Here is a 15,978-nt window from a genome sequence, read left to right as displayed (position 1 = left end):
CGATGGTTTCCACTGGTTTCTGCACCCTGAGCATCTCAGAAGATTGCCTTTCTCTCCTAGTCCCTTCCCTCCCCTGCGGAACCCTGGCCAGAGCCATGGAGGTGTGGGTGCCATCTGCCAATTGTCTCTGCTGACCTCGGGTACAGCAAATGGCTGACTTCCCACACCTCCCAGCTGGCCGCCCCGGGCACTGTCGGCCTGGGACACGCCCCGAGTTACAGCTTCCCCCGCCAATTCCCAGCACCCCACCGTGCTGCGGCTCCCCTGAGACATGACTCGGGACTGCCACCGAGGAAGCCAGTGGGGACACCATGCAGTGGGGTGGGTGGGTGCTCAGGCCTGTTGGGGCACCACCCGTCGGGCAGTCCCCTGCAAGAGCGCCACTCTCAGCCCTCAGGGTGGCTTGCTGGCTCTCCGCTGCTCTCCTGGCTCTGCAGTGAGGGTGCGTCTTCCCCTGGGGCTCTCTGGGGTCGGAGGTTGTCCCACCCTGTGTGCACCTTCGTCACACTGTGGCCCAGGACCTCTTGCTCCTGCCAACAGCCAGGGGTGAACTTAGCCTGGCAGGTAGCTGAGTAACTGGGAGCCACAGTGCTGGGTCTGCTCGAGTGACCAGCGGCTGGGCAGGGCCAGGCAGCCAAAGTGAGGCCAACCCAGGAAGACAGGCCACCTTCCTGGGCCACCCAGGCCCACAGCGAGGGTGGCAGTGCCCCACGGCTAGCAGGACATGGAGAGGGAGTTTCCTGGGCCCAGAGGAGGCCAGAGGTCACTGGAAATCAGGGTGACTCCACCTCCAAAGACAGCATGACAGGCCGGCTGGGTAAGCGGGCAGGAGTGGGGTGTGGGCAGAGGGGCCAGCAGACAGGTGGGCAGACACCGCTGGCCCCAGAGGCAGAACAGCGGCGTGAGCTGTGCTCAAGGCTTCAGTCAGCCCAAGGCGTGAGAACCCAAAGTGATCGACGATAGAGTTGGATGGCGGTGTGTGTCACGTGGGTGTCAGAGGCCACTCGGGAATGGGGACAGCCAGGAGGACACTGGAAACCCCAGCAGGCCCAAAGATGCCACTTAGGCCTCCAGGGCCACTCAATCTTCCCCTCTCGTCCTCGTGACCACTCCTCTCTGTGGAAACCCATTCCCCTTTGCTCTCCCGGCACAGACCAGACCCCAGATGCAGGGCCATCGCTCACCGTCCATTCACTGGATAGTCATTCTTGCTAGCCCCTGGGCACCTGCATCCTTGGAAGTCTCAGGTGGGGTCACTCTCAGGTGGGGTCCCAGCTGGAGGAGCCAGGGCACAGGCACACTAGTGTCCTGTTCCAGGGACCCCAGGGCCATGGGCCTGGCCAAGACCCCACCCCACCCTGGGGAGCAGGCAGGCCCAAGTGGGCACAGTGTGGACGTGGGAGTGACCACCTTTGCGCATCCATGGGGCTATGTCCCCTGGCTCTCGCATGGCCTGCCGAGCCACGCATGCCTGACACTCAGCTAGGGTCCTGCGGCCCCGGCTGAGTGAGCTCCTGTGGGCAGCCGGGTACACAGACCCATGCAGGTTAGACGGGGGGTGACAGGGACCTGAAAGGGGCAGAGTGGGTGGCTGCCGAGAACCAGACCCGTCTCTTCCGCACTCTCCTGCCGTGCTGGGCAGCCTCAGCACTCAGCTGAAGGCATAAACAGACATGTGTTGTCTCCCTCTCCAACTCTCCGGCCTGCAGGACCCGGGAGGTGAGGTCGCTGCAGCCTGGACGTGGGGAAGCCCCCTGGGGCTGGGCGAAGCTTCTTTCCAGGGCTGTTGGCTGGTGGCGGTTTGGGGGCTCGCAGACCTGGCGTAAAACAGGGAGTTGCTAGTGAGCAGGGACTGGGCACAGGCTTCGGGGGGACAGAGTGGCTCCGCCGACCCCATCAGCTCACCACGCAGCCCCGGGGCCCTTGCCGTGCCCACACCTCTCTCCCTGAGACTGATGGGCTGGAAGGGAGCCCCTCTGCCTCAGGCTCCCCGACTCCTCCACCCAAAGCCTGTTCTGGGGCTTCTGAAGGGCAGGCGTGAACAAAGCAGAGAGTGGGGCCTTTGTGGGTAGCATGCGGGGACCTCCAAGGGGACGGGGGACCCTGCACATCGACTGTCCTACCTGCTGTCCTCCACTGAGGGCCCTGGCAGGACAGTGGGGGCTACCACTCTGTACTTGAGATTTGGTGTCTCACATCTAGAGTGCCCTTGTGGCGTATCCACAGCCGTCAGAACCCCATCATCTGGTGTCTCCTCAGTCATCCCTGCCTTGGGGAGTCCTCCAGGCTGCTCCTAGGCTGGGTGGCCTCTGCCTCTGGTCCTAAGAACCAGCTCCCTGAACCCTTGGTGTGGGGCTGGGCCCTTGTGTGTCCCCTTGTGACCTCTCGCTCTCCCTCACACCAAGGCTGCAGACAGGGTGACCCCAGGGCTACCACTGCAGCATGGAGAGCCCTCCTAGCCCCGGCAGAAGACATGGGCCAGACCTTGCAGGACCTCCCACAGTGTGACACAGGCCTGGGCACGGCACCAGTGGCTCTGAGCTCAGAGCCGTGTGCAGTATGGCCTGGGTGAGCTGCTCTCGCCACAGGGCCATCGCTCACCGTCCATTCACTGGATAGTCATTCTTGCCAGCCCCTGGGCACCTGCATCCTTGGAAGTCTCAGGTGGGGTCACTCTCAGGTGGGGTCCCAGCTGGAGGAGCCAGGGCACAGGCACACTAGTGTCCTGTTCCAGGGACCCCTGAACCAGCCAGGGCTGGCCTGGAACCTCACCAGTTGTACCTGGACACCCGAGCAGGACGGCCCCAGAGCTCAGGCTACCGCTAGCCCAGCGCCTGCGCCTGCCAGGCCCTGCGACAGGTCCTTGCGTGACACTTGGCCCCTGAGCCTGCCTGTCTTCTCCGTTGCGACATCTGGAATGGGCAAGCCTCAGCCCGGGCTCACTAGGCACCTGCGCTGTGGGGGCCGTCGAGGGGCACCCAGTCCACTGGGATGGGAGTGGGGAGGCTGGGGCCTTGAGCTGGGCAGAAGGCACAGAGGTGGCCGAGGGAAGGCCAGCATGTGGGCTGGGCCCTTGCAGGCAGCACCAGGTGACCGAGGGCTGCCCTAGTGACCATGTGCTTGCCTGGCCTCTTGCAACATGACAACTGTGGAAACCCTTGAGCAACACCAGCCCTGTGTGCATTAATTAGAATTTCCATGTCTTCGACTTTCTCCTGGACCCTGCAGAATCTCACGCCAAGACGTTCAAGTTTCTCTTTTCCAGCAAGGCCGCTGTGGCCTGGCTTTCATCCACAGCAGAACTAACGTCTCCTGAATTCCGTGTTTGTCAGCGAGGCCGGGGCCAGCCGTGCCTTCTGGAAATGTGGGCAAATGCCACACGGCTGGCACTGGACCAGCTCCTGATGGGCCTGCTCAGCACAGGGCATGGCTCCGTGGCAAGCTCCACTGCGCCTTCCTTGGTTTCCCAACCCGCAACCCCGAGTGGAAAGGGACTATGGGGCTGTGCCAGGCCCAGTGTCGGGGCCCGGGGAGGGCCTTGCCAAGAACAGAGGGGCCGGCCGTCTTCCCGACCTGTGAAGTTCCAGATCGCCTCTGCCTACCGAGGTGCCAAGGAAGCCAAATGGGAGCCCGGGTTGGGGACAGAGCAGAACTCAAGAGTCACAGAGTCCCCCGCCAGAGCCCCACACGGCCAGCCAGGCACAAACCCATCTCTGAAATGCACAGGGGAGGGGTGGTAAATGTTCTCCTAATTAAATTAAAAGCGAGGCAGAGAGGCTCAGTGGGAAAGAGATGGGACTGGGAATCGGATGCCCTCGATCTGGCTCCCAGCCTGCGCGGGCCCAGCTGCGGGCAGCCCCCAGTGGCCCCCTGCTTCCCAGGCTTCCCCTCCTCCATCTGTGCATGTGAGAAGGATGCGCTGGCCTCTCGGGCTGCTGCTCTGAGGAGGGGCCCCAGTGCGAGGAAGGAGGCCCCGAGAGAGGCAGCAAGGCCTCCACCTCAGCCACTGCCACCTCCACGCCTGGACGCTACCCAGGCCCTCAGGCAGGTGGGCAGTGTGGAAGGAGCACGCGCTCCACAGAGGGGGCCGGAGGACGAAGTGACTTCACACTGCACCGCTGGTGTCAGGAGTCACCCCCTGTCTGTGCTCCACCTAGACCCGGAAGAGGCCACCGACCAGGATGGAGCTCCAAGGCCTCTGGTCAGGGAGCCTGAGGGGCTGGGCCTCTGCAGGACTGGTCTGTCCATCTCCCTAGTGAGGCCCAGAAAGGCCTGTCCTTGTACAAGGCTCAAGGGTGAAGTATACAGCATCCAGTGCCCACTTGATGCATCTGCCCACCTGGGACCTGTGGGTGCAGCTCCCAGCGGGCAGCAGACCTCCAGGAAGCTCCCCGGGCTCCCTTCCTCTCCCTGGCACCCCGAGAGGGAGCACCAGCCCCATTTTCAGCAGCAACAGCCAGTTGTGCCCCAGCAGGAGTCTCACTTAGATGGGATCACATGGCGCCTCGGCCTTGTCTCCAACAGCCTTCGCTGGGCACTGACCGTGCCTCCTCTCCTGCTCCCCCGGGCTCTTGAGGCGGCTCCTCCGCTGCCTGGCCTGCTCTTGGTTATTCACTCCACTGTCCATAGCCACTGGACACTTCCCAGTGCGAGGCAGCTAGGAACACCACGTGTGCTTCTGGTGGGCAGACGGCGGTGCTGCTGGTGAGCTTGCACCTAGGTCACAAGTGGCCCTGGGGGCATCGAGGGAACACTGCCAGATGCACCCCAAGGTAGCTGTTCACGTCCTCACCACCCTCTGGCTGTGTGGTGGTGTCTGGGGCATCAGATGGCAGTCTAATCTGTGGTGACCTGACGGCTAGCAGGGCTGAGCCCCCGCCCGTGTCCCCCTGGCCCTCAGCACAGTGTCCACCTCTCCTGCCTGTCGGCTGTCCTTTCTCAGAGAGCAGCAGTTCTCTGTGCCCCAGGGAACTCTGGGAGAGGCCCGCGTGTGGACTGCAAGCACTGCCTCCCCCGCGGGCTGCCTGGTCCCGGCTCCTGATGGCCTCTTTTGATGCACAGAAGGTCTTAATTTTAATGTGGTCCAGTTAATCAGACATTTCCTCTCTGGATCGTGCTGTTTACGTCCTACTTAAGAAACTCTGACTGCTCCAAGGTCATAAAGATCTTCTGGTGTGTTCCGAGCTTTATCAGCTCACCTTTCACATGGGGATCTGCAGTCCATCTGGAGCGGATTTTCCCAGCACTGTGAGGTGGAGGTCAAGGTACGCTTCTCCCTCCAAGGGACCCAGCCTGACTCAGCACCTCCATTGAAAAGTCCTTCCTCTGCCCCTCTCTGGGGACCAGCACAGTTGTAAATCAGCTCCCTGTTGACGTGTGGCTGTTTCTGGACCCACTCGGTCCCCCGGTCAGATGGGAGCGACTCTCTCTGCGGGGCCGGACACCACTGCCACTGCAGCGTGTTGACAAGTCTCAGCCTCTGGGCTTGCAGGCTCTGGTGACGAGGCTGGTGTCCTGTTAGAGCCTCTGCCTCACCATGCACAGGCCAGTGTCCCTGTGAAACCGCTTCTCCAGGCACAGAGGACTTCGGGATGGGCCCTGTGCCATCTGGGGCTGCTGAGCTGTGGCCCGGGCGTCCCTGGTCAGCTGACCCTCTCTCCTCTCTGCTCTTCAGCCTGTGGTGCCATGGCTGGACAGCCTGACCCACTTACCCCTCATCCCCCGACAGTGTGCTTTGCTGTGTGCTCCCCAGGCCCAGGGACAACCTCTGCCAGGAACCCCTGCCCAGTGGGGCTCACCCCCCTGCCCTCAGGAGCCTGGGCAGTCACCCAGTCTCTAGGAGCCACAGTGTTGACGTAGGGACTCAAGGAGATGGGATCAGGTGTCCGGCCATACATCTGACTGGGGCAAGCGCCGGTATCAAACGTTACCCTGTGCTGGGAGACCCCAAGGGGACATTCCTTACCTGGCTGAGCACCTTTACAACCCCCAGGTCCTAAGTTTCCAAGGGACACAAATGGAGCCAGGCTACCAGGTGCTGTCCTTATGAAGGGGGACCAGAAGCCCAGAGTCCAAGCCCCAGGACGGTCTGGAGTGGGCAGCAGCAGGGGAAGCCTCGGGTAGGGGGGAAGGGGACCGTAAGCTGTTGGCTCCTGGGTGGCACAGGAGGGAACCTGGCACCCGCCGCTCTGCTCTGAGGAGGATTTGGAGGTGAGGCCAGAGGACTCGTACGCCCCATGGCAGTCGCGACAGGGCCTCTGTGCTTCTGTCCTTTGTTCTCGTTCCTGCTGGGCCCACCGGCCAGTGCTGATGCCCACCTTCAGCAGAATGAGCAGCAGAGGAGTTGCGCAGCGGCCACCCTCAGCCCTGCATGGGACGGGGCGAGGGGGCCACAGGGAAACCCGTGTGTGACGTACAGAGAGACGGTCCCAAGGGGGGCAGCACTACTCGCAGACTCAGTGGCTTTCAGATACTTAGAACAGGCTGAAATCCCAAGAGCATTAACTAAGCACCACTGTGTGTGCTCTTGTGCTGGGTTGAACAGGAAACGCTGCCGTCGGCGGAGACACAGCCTTGGTATGCTGGAGGGCGCCTAGTAGGCCTGGTCACCTAGGTCCACAGAAGGGGACACGGAGGGACTGGCCACAGGGGCTCACTCCCAGATACCTGCCCCAGAGGAGCCTGGGTCTGTGCGATAGGAGCCACTCTGGAGTCCTGAGGGTGGCAGGCCAACGGGGGGCAGTCATGACACAGGGATTCTGTGACCACAGCGGGGAGGAGCCGTCCATGGCAGGATGGTCTGGGCATGGTCATCTGACATCTTGTGGCCTCCTCCTGCTTGAGATTTCTGTGAGCTAAGCCTCAGGTACACCACAGACCTGGCACCCCCGGCAAGGAAGCCCAGGAGCAAGGCCGACCGTCCTGCGGGATGCAAAGTGGCCCAGTTCTGTGGCTTCTCACGGTGCCCCACAACCTCCTGAGGACACTCACGCTGGATCTGCAAGCCCTCTAGGGACAAAGCAGGTGTCCCAGGCAGAGACCACACTTGTGTGCATGTCCTTGGTGGCGACTGGCCAGCAGAGGAGATGTGATGAAGGTGTGGGTCTGGCTGGCCCCATGGGAACCCTGGTGCGCCATCTTAGAAGGTGGAGACGGAGGTCGATGGAGTCCAGGTCTGGGCTCTGGGTGAGGCTCCCGGCCCCGCCATCTGCTCCCACTTGTCCCTGAGTGTGCTCCCCACACACGTGTGCAGGCCCCGAGAACCCTCGTGGAGGTGGCACCAGCAGGTATGCGGACACCTGACAGACCTTCCCCGTGGCCCTGGCCATCCACGCAGGCCTCTCCCACATGGGTGTGCAGAGCGACTTCGCAGGAGGTCACCAAAAGCTTGGAGAAAGGGACTATTGGGGGCCACTCAGGGGTTCTTTAAGGGGCGTTTCGCTCCACCTGCCTTCTCAGACAGGGGCCCTGGCCCCCATACTAATCAGAACTGCATAGTGGGCAGCACATCTCCCAACGCGCCCTGCGGGGAGCCGAGGCAGGCGGCAGTGGCTCTGCCAGGCCCTAAGGTACCGAGGTCGGCGCTTGGCCAGGCTGTGAGAGCAAGAGCCACAGCACTCCTCAGCCCGGCTCCCCAGCCTCACGAGGCCCTGGCCCTGCAGCTGGTCTCTACCTGAGGTAGAAGGAGCAGGACCAAGGTCACAGAGAGACCTGACCTCAAGTCCTCCTGTGCATTCTGGGCTTGACCCCTGCCCTGGCCTGGTCTGCATTGGGGTCCAGCGTCTTCCCCTCTCCCTGTCCTGGATAGACAGCTGTCTTCTGCTCCAAGGGATTCCTCCTCTGTCTGACCCTCCCTCTCAGGTCTTTTGGAGGTGGGTTTGTCTCTTACTGTCTTCTTTACGTCCGTGTCCAGATTTGTTAAAGTAAATCAAGCCCCTTCCAGTTTGAAACACTTGAAGACTTTTTTTTCTGCCTTTCTTTTGAAATTCCATGAAACCCATAAGTTGGGTGTGTGGGCTCCAGGTAGGAACTCAAGGGGGACTGGAATGGCAGGTTCAGGGGACCAGGAATGGCTAGGAGCAGGAGCAAGGGCCAGAGCTACACAGCACAGGTGGCCTTTGGGGCAGTGACACCTGGTAAGTGGCTCCTAGCTTGATGGAGCTCAGGCTGGTGGGCGCATGGGACAGCAGTACGGCTGCCTACCCCGAGGGCTCAGCAGGCGTTCGCTGGGCACGTCCCCCTCCCGCGGCCCGGGGTTCCCATATTCCATGGCAGTGCCTGGGATCCCTGTGCTGCCAGGCCCCTCCATCCGCAGGACTGACCTGGCCTGGAGCAGGAGGCCAGAACCTGCTCTCCTGCAGGTCTGGCAGGTCCACACCTTCCTCCGCCCAAGTCCCTCAGAAAGGGTGGACCAGGGGAGCCCCCGTGGCCTAGGCACTTCCCTAGGCCTCACCCCTGGCCAACTGACTGCTCGGTCAGCAGCAAGAGGCACTTGAGGCCTTGGGCCTGGCCCTGCAAGCCGTCCCCAGGAATAAGAGAGAGACCCCTTGGTGAGTCCACTCAGGCCCTGCCTAAAAGTGGAAGCCAGCAGAGTCGAGGCATCACGTGAACACTTAAAGATGGGTCTGCTGGCCAAAACGGCAGCGAGCTGGCCAGTCGGGCCTCGAAAGCACTTCCTGGTACAGCCAGGGGACCCCAGGGAGCAGCAGCATTCCTGACCCAAGCTCCATCAGATTGTGCTCTGGAGCCGGAACCAGAGGCCCAACTGTGACGAGTCCCTTGTGGACCCCAGGACCAGGTGAGGGTCAAGGCCCAGGCTGCAAACCCGCAGCCTCCCCCCAGCGTCAATCTCGGCAGAAGTTACCCAGGCTACCAGGAGGCCTCAGCACTTGAAAATGGTCTCATTAATCAACAAACGGGCCAGGCATGGAGCTTGGTGTGGCCTTGGTTTAGCTGGCCTCTGCATGGGCACCCAGCCTGCCTGGGGACAGAGCATAAATGTCCTCGCGCATAGCGGTTATTTGTCCTTTCTGACAGCCTGCAGGGGGTCGCTCTCTTTACATATCCCCTACCTGGCCACAAGGTACAAGGCCCAGTGACCTGGTTCCAGAGAAGTAAGCGTGACCAGCCTGTCCAGCTCGCGCTGCAGACTGCCACCCTGGCTCATTTACCTCCTCCATGTCAGCCTTTTCCTGTAAATATTTAACTCCCAAGGATGCCGGATCTCAGGGTCTGGAAGAACTGGGCTGGATGGGGGAGGGGTTACCGCCCTTCTCGCTGGCCTGTCGGGAACCTCTGCAGGGAAGGACACGTGGGCCCTGGCAGCAAACCCTTCACCCCCAGCTTCCAGCACCTCAGCCAGGAGAATGAAGGATGGCTCTAAAGAGGGACTTCCTGGAAGGAATTCTGAGAAGGCATGAAAGCTCAGCCCCGGGGGCCGGTGGTCAGGCAGGAACTGCATCTGACCCCATGGGGGTGCCCTGCCTGGTGAGACCCTCCAAGACCTCCAGCTGCCCTGAGCCTGGACTGCACACCTCTCAGGTGTACTATGGGCTGTCCCAGGAGGACTTAGGCTCGGTCTCCCGACCCCTGGTGTGGGAGTGGGGCTGCTAGAGCCACCCCGTGTGAGCTCAGGAAAGAGAGGGATGTCACTGAGGCTGGGCGTGGCGGGGTAACTCAGCCAGCTGTGGGTTTTTCTTGGGGCCCAGGGAGACCTGAGCAGAGATGGAGGCCCCTCTCCCGGCCCCTGACACACACACTAGGACCTTTCTTCCTTGTTCAGTGGAGCTAGGGGCCAAGGACACCCTCTAGAAACCTGAATTCCATTCGGTCTTGGCAAAGAGCAGCTTCCTGCTCGGGAAGGTGTGCGTGCACACAGCAGGGACCAGTGGAGGGGAGAGGTGCGCGGTGGCGGGTTGTCTGTCAAGATGAGAAGATGGCCCCGTGTTCCCAGACCCTGGGTGGCACCTGCGAAGCCGGTCCCCAGGAGTTAGACAAACACCTCCAGTGGAGGAATGTGCAGGGGGGTGCCGCCTTTGAACTGGCCCCGGGTTAAAAGAGCCACGGCAAGCGCCTTGCGATTGGGAAGCCAGAGCATTCTGCAAAATAATTCAAAAAGTTTGTTGAACCTTAAACCTTTCCTGATGACTCCTTGCTTCTGAACTGCACTGTTCAAGTTGCTCCGATCCTAGCCAGTGCCAGACCAGCTTCCTGGAAACCCGTGCCAACTGCTGGCCTTTGGAAAGGCTTGTCACCCTAATAGCTGTTTAAAAAAAAAAAAAAAAAAAGGCGCTCCCTGGGCACCTTGGCTGCAGGGTCTGAAGGGTCCTTTGTGTGACTCCAGCTGCAGACTCTTTCCAGCCTCGCCCTGGGGCCGACTGGGACTGCTTCTCCTCCTTCCCCTCACAGTGGTGGGCACTTGGCCGGCTTCTTCCCGCCCAGCTCTCTGCCAGCTCCCAGGTGGGGCTGGGGTTCCGGGACAGAGCCCCTGAGAGGCTGTGTGGACACCTCCCGAGTGGGCAGTCCTGGTGTGGGCTCGTGGCCTCTTCTCCAGCTGGGGGCAGTGCCCCAGTGGGGAGCACTGAGGCCCCTCTTAGGTCAACACTGTGTCATTCGCCCAGAATAGCCAGGGCCAAACCAGCTCCAGCCGCGCCTCTGAGCAGCAGATACCTCGCCCCTCCCCAGAGCAGTTCTGGCAACGTGAACACGAACGTGGAACGGGATCTAAGTTATAGCTGAAAAGGAACGAGCCTCCAATGTGGATGTGCGTTAGAAAGCGTGTAAGTCAATACAGACGTTAGGCAGATAGACGAGAAGCACAGGAGGTGCCTGTGGTCATTTCACATTCATCAAAATCAAAGATCACCTGAAAATGGAGAGAAGTCACACAGAAGCCTGAGTCTTGAATGAGACACAGCCGTCAGGACATGTTGAACTCATCCGCTTCTCTGTCTCCCACTAGGAGCTCCATAAGGACACGTGGGACCCCACGCAGGCCCACTGCCCAGGAGCCCGGGGCCTTGGGGGCGGGGTGCAGGACCCCAGGCGGAGGCTGGCCCCGCTGCTCTGCCTCTCCTTTCAAAAGCCTGTTTGTGCTGGAGCAGCCCGGCCACAGTGATGAGAGCCAGGGCCTCGCAGGGCCATGCCTGGGGAGTAGCCACTCGCGGGGCCATCCACGCGGCTGGCCAGAGCTGTGCACTGCCACCACGCACTCACAGCCCACCAGGGTGCCCGCCGAGCTGGGCAGGCCGATCCTAGCGGTCAGTGTGGTTAGGAAACCAGGGAAATGGGCTCACACGCATGGGGCGACACAGAGGGACGTGGTGGAGAGAAGCACCCCGCACCCTGACCCGAGTCACCTCCCCAGCGTTACCGCCAAGCTCTCTGCTGGGTCTTCCCAGAGGGCTTTACGTGAACAGGACGCTCATGTGCACCTCTTCTCTAACCCCACAGCAACACAGCTAATGGGACTTTTCTCTGCACGGTCCCCATGACCTCTAGTGCAGGTGGGCACTGCTTATTGACCATCCTGGCCTGGGCATGGGGGGACATCTTTGTGCCCAACAGTCACTTGTATGCATAGGGAACAGGTGACACTCTCCATGGCAGAGCTGAAGAGCTGCCTTCTCGGGGCTGGGCAGTGTGTCCTCTGCCCAGCGGGGTGGGCCGCTCCCGCGTGGGATGTGCTCACCGTCCTGCTCAGGTAGTGAGCCGGGGTCTTTCGGGAGGCAGCACCATTTCTGGTGAACACTTGGCTGCGGGGCCTGGCAAAAGGCATGCAGTGTGGGTGGAGGGGCACTCTAGGTGGGCCCACAGGGTGTCACACTGCCACCCTTCAGAGGTGCCCACAGGGAACGACCGCAGCCTGCAGACAAGCACACCTAGAGGTCTCCGGCAGCTCGGAGGCAGCACTGAGGCCACCGTGGCCAGGCGGGAGATGGTCGGGGTAGTGATTGTGCTCAGAGAGTCTGGAGTGACCGCGGCGTGGTGAGCTGGTCCTCTCTCTACAGAGGCCACGCTGTAAAAAAACCTTTTGGATCTGCCTGGGCCCCTCGTTGCTTGGCAAGCTCTGAGCGCCAGTGTGCCCCAGTGAAAGGGGAGGCGCTGTGTGTTCGGGAGGGCCAGTGTCACGACCTGGAGCAGACCTCCTTTTATCAACAGCTGCAGAGCCCCATGTGCCGTGATTTATGGAACAAGCCCCTATTGATGGATGTATAGGGCATCTAAAAATAGCCAGTGACCATTCAGATACGTTCACTAATGAACCCACCACTTATGAAATTAGCTCCCTCTGCACCGTCCCTCCCCACCCACATGGTCCCCCCACCCATCCCACCCCTGCTGCATCTCTGTTGACCCGTCTCTTTCCGGGCTGTCCTTGTCCACCAGAGACAGCATAAAGCACACAGTGAGTCACTTCTGAAGAGGAGTTCATTTGTCTAGGGAAAGGGATAGCGGGGCGTTTCTCCAGCAGAGATTGGACAGAGTCGGGCAGTTACCAGGTGAAAGAAGGCCCCGGCGGATGCCAGATGGCAAGGCAGGGCCAATGAGATGGCGCAGGGCTCGGCCCCTGCAGAAGCCACCGAGCCCTGCCACGCCTCCCAGATGCCCGAGGCCCTCACTGGGTAGGAGACTCTACAAAACAAACCAGAAGTCCTCCCAATCTATCTTTCTTTTCCTAAAAAGAACACATATTTGAAACGATAGTCACTGTGCTCACATGTGGGATAAAATGACTTCTTCGTCACCACCATTTTCCAAGAGAACTTCCCAGTCACCTGCTTCTCATAGCACACTCTGGTCCCCATCTTAAGGATTCACTTTGAGAGACCCTTCCCCCGTTTCCAGTGAGACCAAGACGTTTCCACATGTGTTGGCAGGTATTGCCACATACGGTCGCCCCTGTTCACACCATGAGCAGGTACACAGCTGCCCGATCCCGTGCAGGGTCAAGGTGTCCTCTTCGCTGGTCGGACACATGAAATTATACTGGAGCTTTAATTTATACTTATTTTATTGCAAGTGTGTTTTTATCTATTCAAACGATTAAGAGCCTTGGGTTTTCCTCTGAGCCGCCTCTTCACGCCCTTTGGACTCTGCAGAAGCCTCACCTTGCTGGTTTACGGGAACCTGTCCCTTACCAGAGGAACTTGCCTTTCCGAGAGTTCCTGGCTGTGCCCCTGGCCGTGCGCACAGTGAGCTCACACTGGCAACAGGCAGCTCTGGTACGGACCTTGTGTGCTCCTGCCCACCCGCAGCTGGTCCTGGGCTGACAAGGCTGGTACGTGAGGGCCAGGCTCTCAGAGCTGAAGGGGACGAGAGGACCCAGGGCAGTTCCCAGCACCGGTGAGGGGAGGCCGTGCCCTCCTCCCTGAAGGCAGGGCTCCCGGTGCTCCCCGCGCCTCCGTCTGTCCACCCCGCACTGGGAATGCACACCAGGACAGGAGGAGAGGGTGGAGGCAGTGTCTGGGCCCCACGTCCCTGGGGGTCCAGGTGTTCCCAAGGTGGCCAGGCTCTAAGACGCAGGCAAGGCGGGAGCACTGGCTCTGAGTACCTGGGTCTGAGGACCTGCCCACGCTGATCCCACTGCCTCTCTGCTGCCCTGCACACAGCACCCTGATCTCCACACCAGCCTTGGACTGAGAGGTTATCATGTCTGTTTTAGAGATAATCCGCCCGGCACTCGGGGATTAAGCCTAGGGCCCGGGTCACAAGGCCAGGCAGCAGAGGATGGCCCCGGATGCCCTAGCCCCCACACATTCCCTTGATGTCTCTCCACCCAGGCCCAGCGCCCTGCCAACCCTCTCCAGGCCAGGGCTGACTTACGCTGCCGCTCACGAGAGAGCCACACACCTCCCCTCTGGGTCTGGATGTGCAGCTCTGCTTGGGTCACACTCATGGTGCAGGAGGGCAGACACGGGCCTCCCAATGCGACTCATGGTGCAGGAGGGCAGACACGGGCCTCCCGATGCGACTCATGGTGCAGGAGGGCAGACACGGGCCTCCCGATGCGACTCATGGTGCAGGAGGGCAGACACGGGCCTCCCGATGCGACTCATGGTGCAGGAGGGCAGACACGGGCCTCCCGATGCGACTCATGGTGCAGGAGGGCAGACACGGGCCTCCCGATGCGGTGCTTTATAGCCAGGGGAGTTGGGGGGATCCACAGGAGCCCACCACAGCCCCCAGGTGAGTGTGCTGGAGAAACAGCTAGACAGACAAGAGGACTCCTGCAGGGCCCTGGGGGGCTGGGACCAGGCCAGGTCCCCAAGGTGGTCCTGGGCCCCGAGGCCAAGGCCGGTCTTGGAGGGGCAGCAGTGCCTCAGGGCTCCCACCAGGGCCCATGTCCCCACTCTCCTTTCCTTGGTAGCTGGGGTCCAAAGTCCCCAGAAGGCATCGGGCCACGCGCCTCTCCCCCGCAGCTCTCCCCCTCTGCTGCCACTCTAGAAGGACGGGGAGAGGCAGAATGCAGGACTTTGGGGACCTTCCTGGGGTCATGTGTGGCAGGAATCATCCCGGTTTTTGCAGATCAAGAAACCAAGGCTTGGTGGCAACAGATCCAGACGGGAAATGGTGGCACCAGGGGAGGAACGCGGTGAGCGCGCAGTGGGGCCACCTGGCTGTGTGTTCTCACACCGGCCCTGCACAGGGTGATCCCAGTTCTGCCCTCCAGGCCCCGAGACCTGCAGGCCTTGTTCCCAGATTCACAGCTCTCCGACTCGGAGGCGTGGGGCCGGCCCCGTTAGAAAGGGTGTGGGCCACACTGATCAGGGTTCTACTGAGGGCCCGCACGTAGCAGGTGAGGGACAGAGCGAGGGTCCCCAGCCCTCCAAGCTGAGTGCAGGCGGCAGCAGCTTGGTTTGCAAGCCTGACACCCAGGGGCCAGGTCCTCCCTGGCAAACGTGGGCCATTGTGCCTGCCACTGCTGTCCGCAGATGCTGATCCTGGGCTCTGGCCAGTCGTTAGGGCTTCCTCGCAGGGCATAACTGGGAGGAGCAGGGGTCGCAGGTGATTCCACCACCGGCTGTTTTCCTAGTAAAACGTGACTCGTGACAGAACAGGCTTAGTTCAGAGTAGATGCTTCCAGCTACCGAGGAGAGCAGGGGCGTAAAGACCTGGGCAGGAAGCCCCGCCCCACCCCACCCCCGCGGCCAGCATCACGGCGGCGCCCTGAAACGCCAGCCCATGCCCAGCATTGCCCGTCCAGCCTGGCCCTCACGTGACTGCAGAGACGGCCCGTGCTTTCTCAGCTCGGAGCCCTGGTCCTCCACATCCCCTGGATGGTGGCTGCAGCCCTGACTCACTTCCGATGCACCAGGCCTCAGGGCTGGGCCTCGCGCTCCAGGCCCTGAGTCCTGCCTCGGCCTCGCGAACAGCCTTGTCAGCTCCTTTTCCCTGGCCCACATCCACGCTGCGCTCTCCTTCAAGGTCTCTCCATGACGCAAGGGGGCCAAAGGCACTCTTTGTGACAGTCCCTCGCTGGACGGAGCTTGAACACCAGCTTTGCTTCTGCGCAACCAGAAGCGCCTCCAGGCGCCATCCTTCCTTAGCCATCTGCGCTAGCCTCATCCTCCCGCCAGCTCTTAAGGGGACAGCTTCCCTTGAAGAATAGGGCACCCCAGAGACTGAGGAAGAGGAGTGCCCACTGGAGCTGGCCAGGCTCTGCCAGGAGACAGGCACTTTGTGCTACTGACCTACCAGGTCCCTTCTCCGGGGGATCAGGTCACTAATCAAGGGGAGGCTGGGATGGCGGAGCAGCCCAGCCCCTCTCCAACCCTGTGGGCCCTCTGGTGCAGTCTGTGCCCAAGGCCCAGGGCTTGTGGCCCCTCCGACGAGCTCCAGTGGGCCACGGTGTTAGGCCCACTCCTTCCTCTGCTCAGCAACAGCCTCTTTCCTTTGGGAATATGCTGCTTTGGCAAACAGACTATGTTCTAGAACCTTCTTGCTGACCTTGTCTTCCCACCCTCCCTTTCCCTGCTG

The 15,978-nt window shown here is 61.3% G+C and overlaps 1 protein-coding gene across 3 annotated transcripts in view; it reads left to right on the top strand.

Moving 5' to 3' along the window:
- The window catches only part of Kcnq1 (potassium voltage-gated channel subfamily Q member 1), a 292,310-nt gene that overhangs the window by 144,190 nt on the left and 132,142 nt on the right, over positions 1–15,978 (top strand). The gene's annotated exons all lie outside the window — the stretch shown is intronic.

This window comes from Callospermophilus lateralis, chromosome 2, assembly GCF_048772815.1.
Source record: "Callospermophilus lateralis isolate mCalLat2 chromosome 2, mCalLat2.hap1, whole genome shotgun sequence".
In the NCBI taxonomy this organism is placed as follows: Eukaryota; Metazoa; Chordata; class Mammalia; order Rodentia; family Sciuridae; genus Callospermophilus; species Callospermophilus lateralis.
The sequence above is the reverse complement of the archived record's forward strand: the minus strand, read 5'-3'. Positions and strand labels throughout refer to the sequence as shown.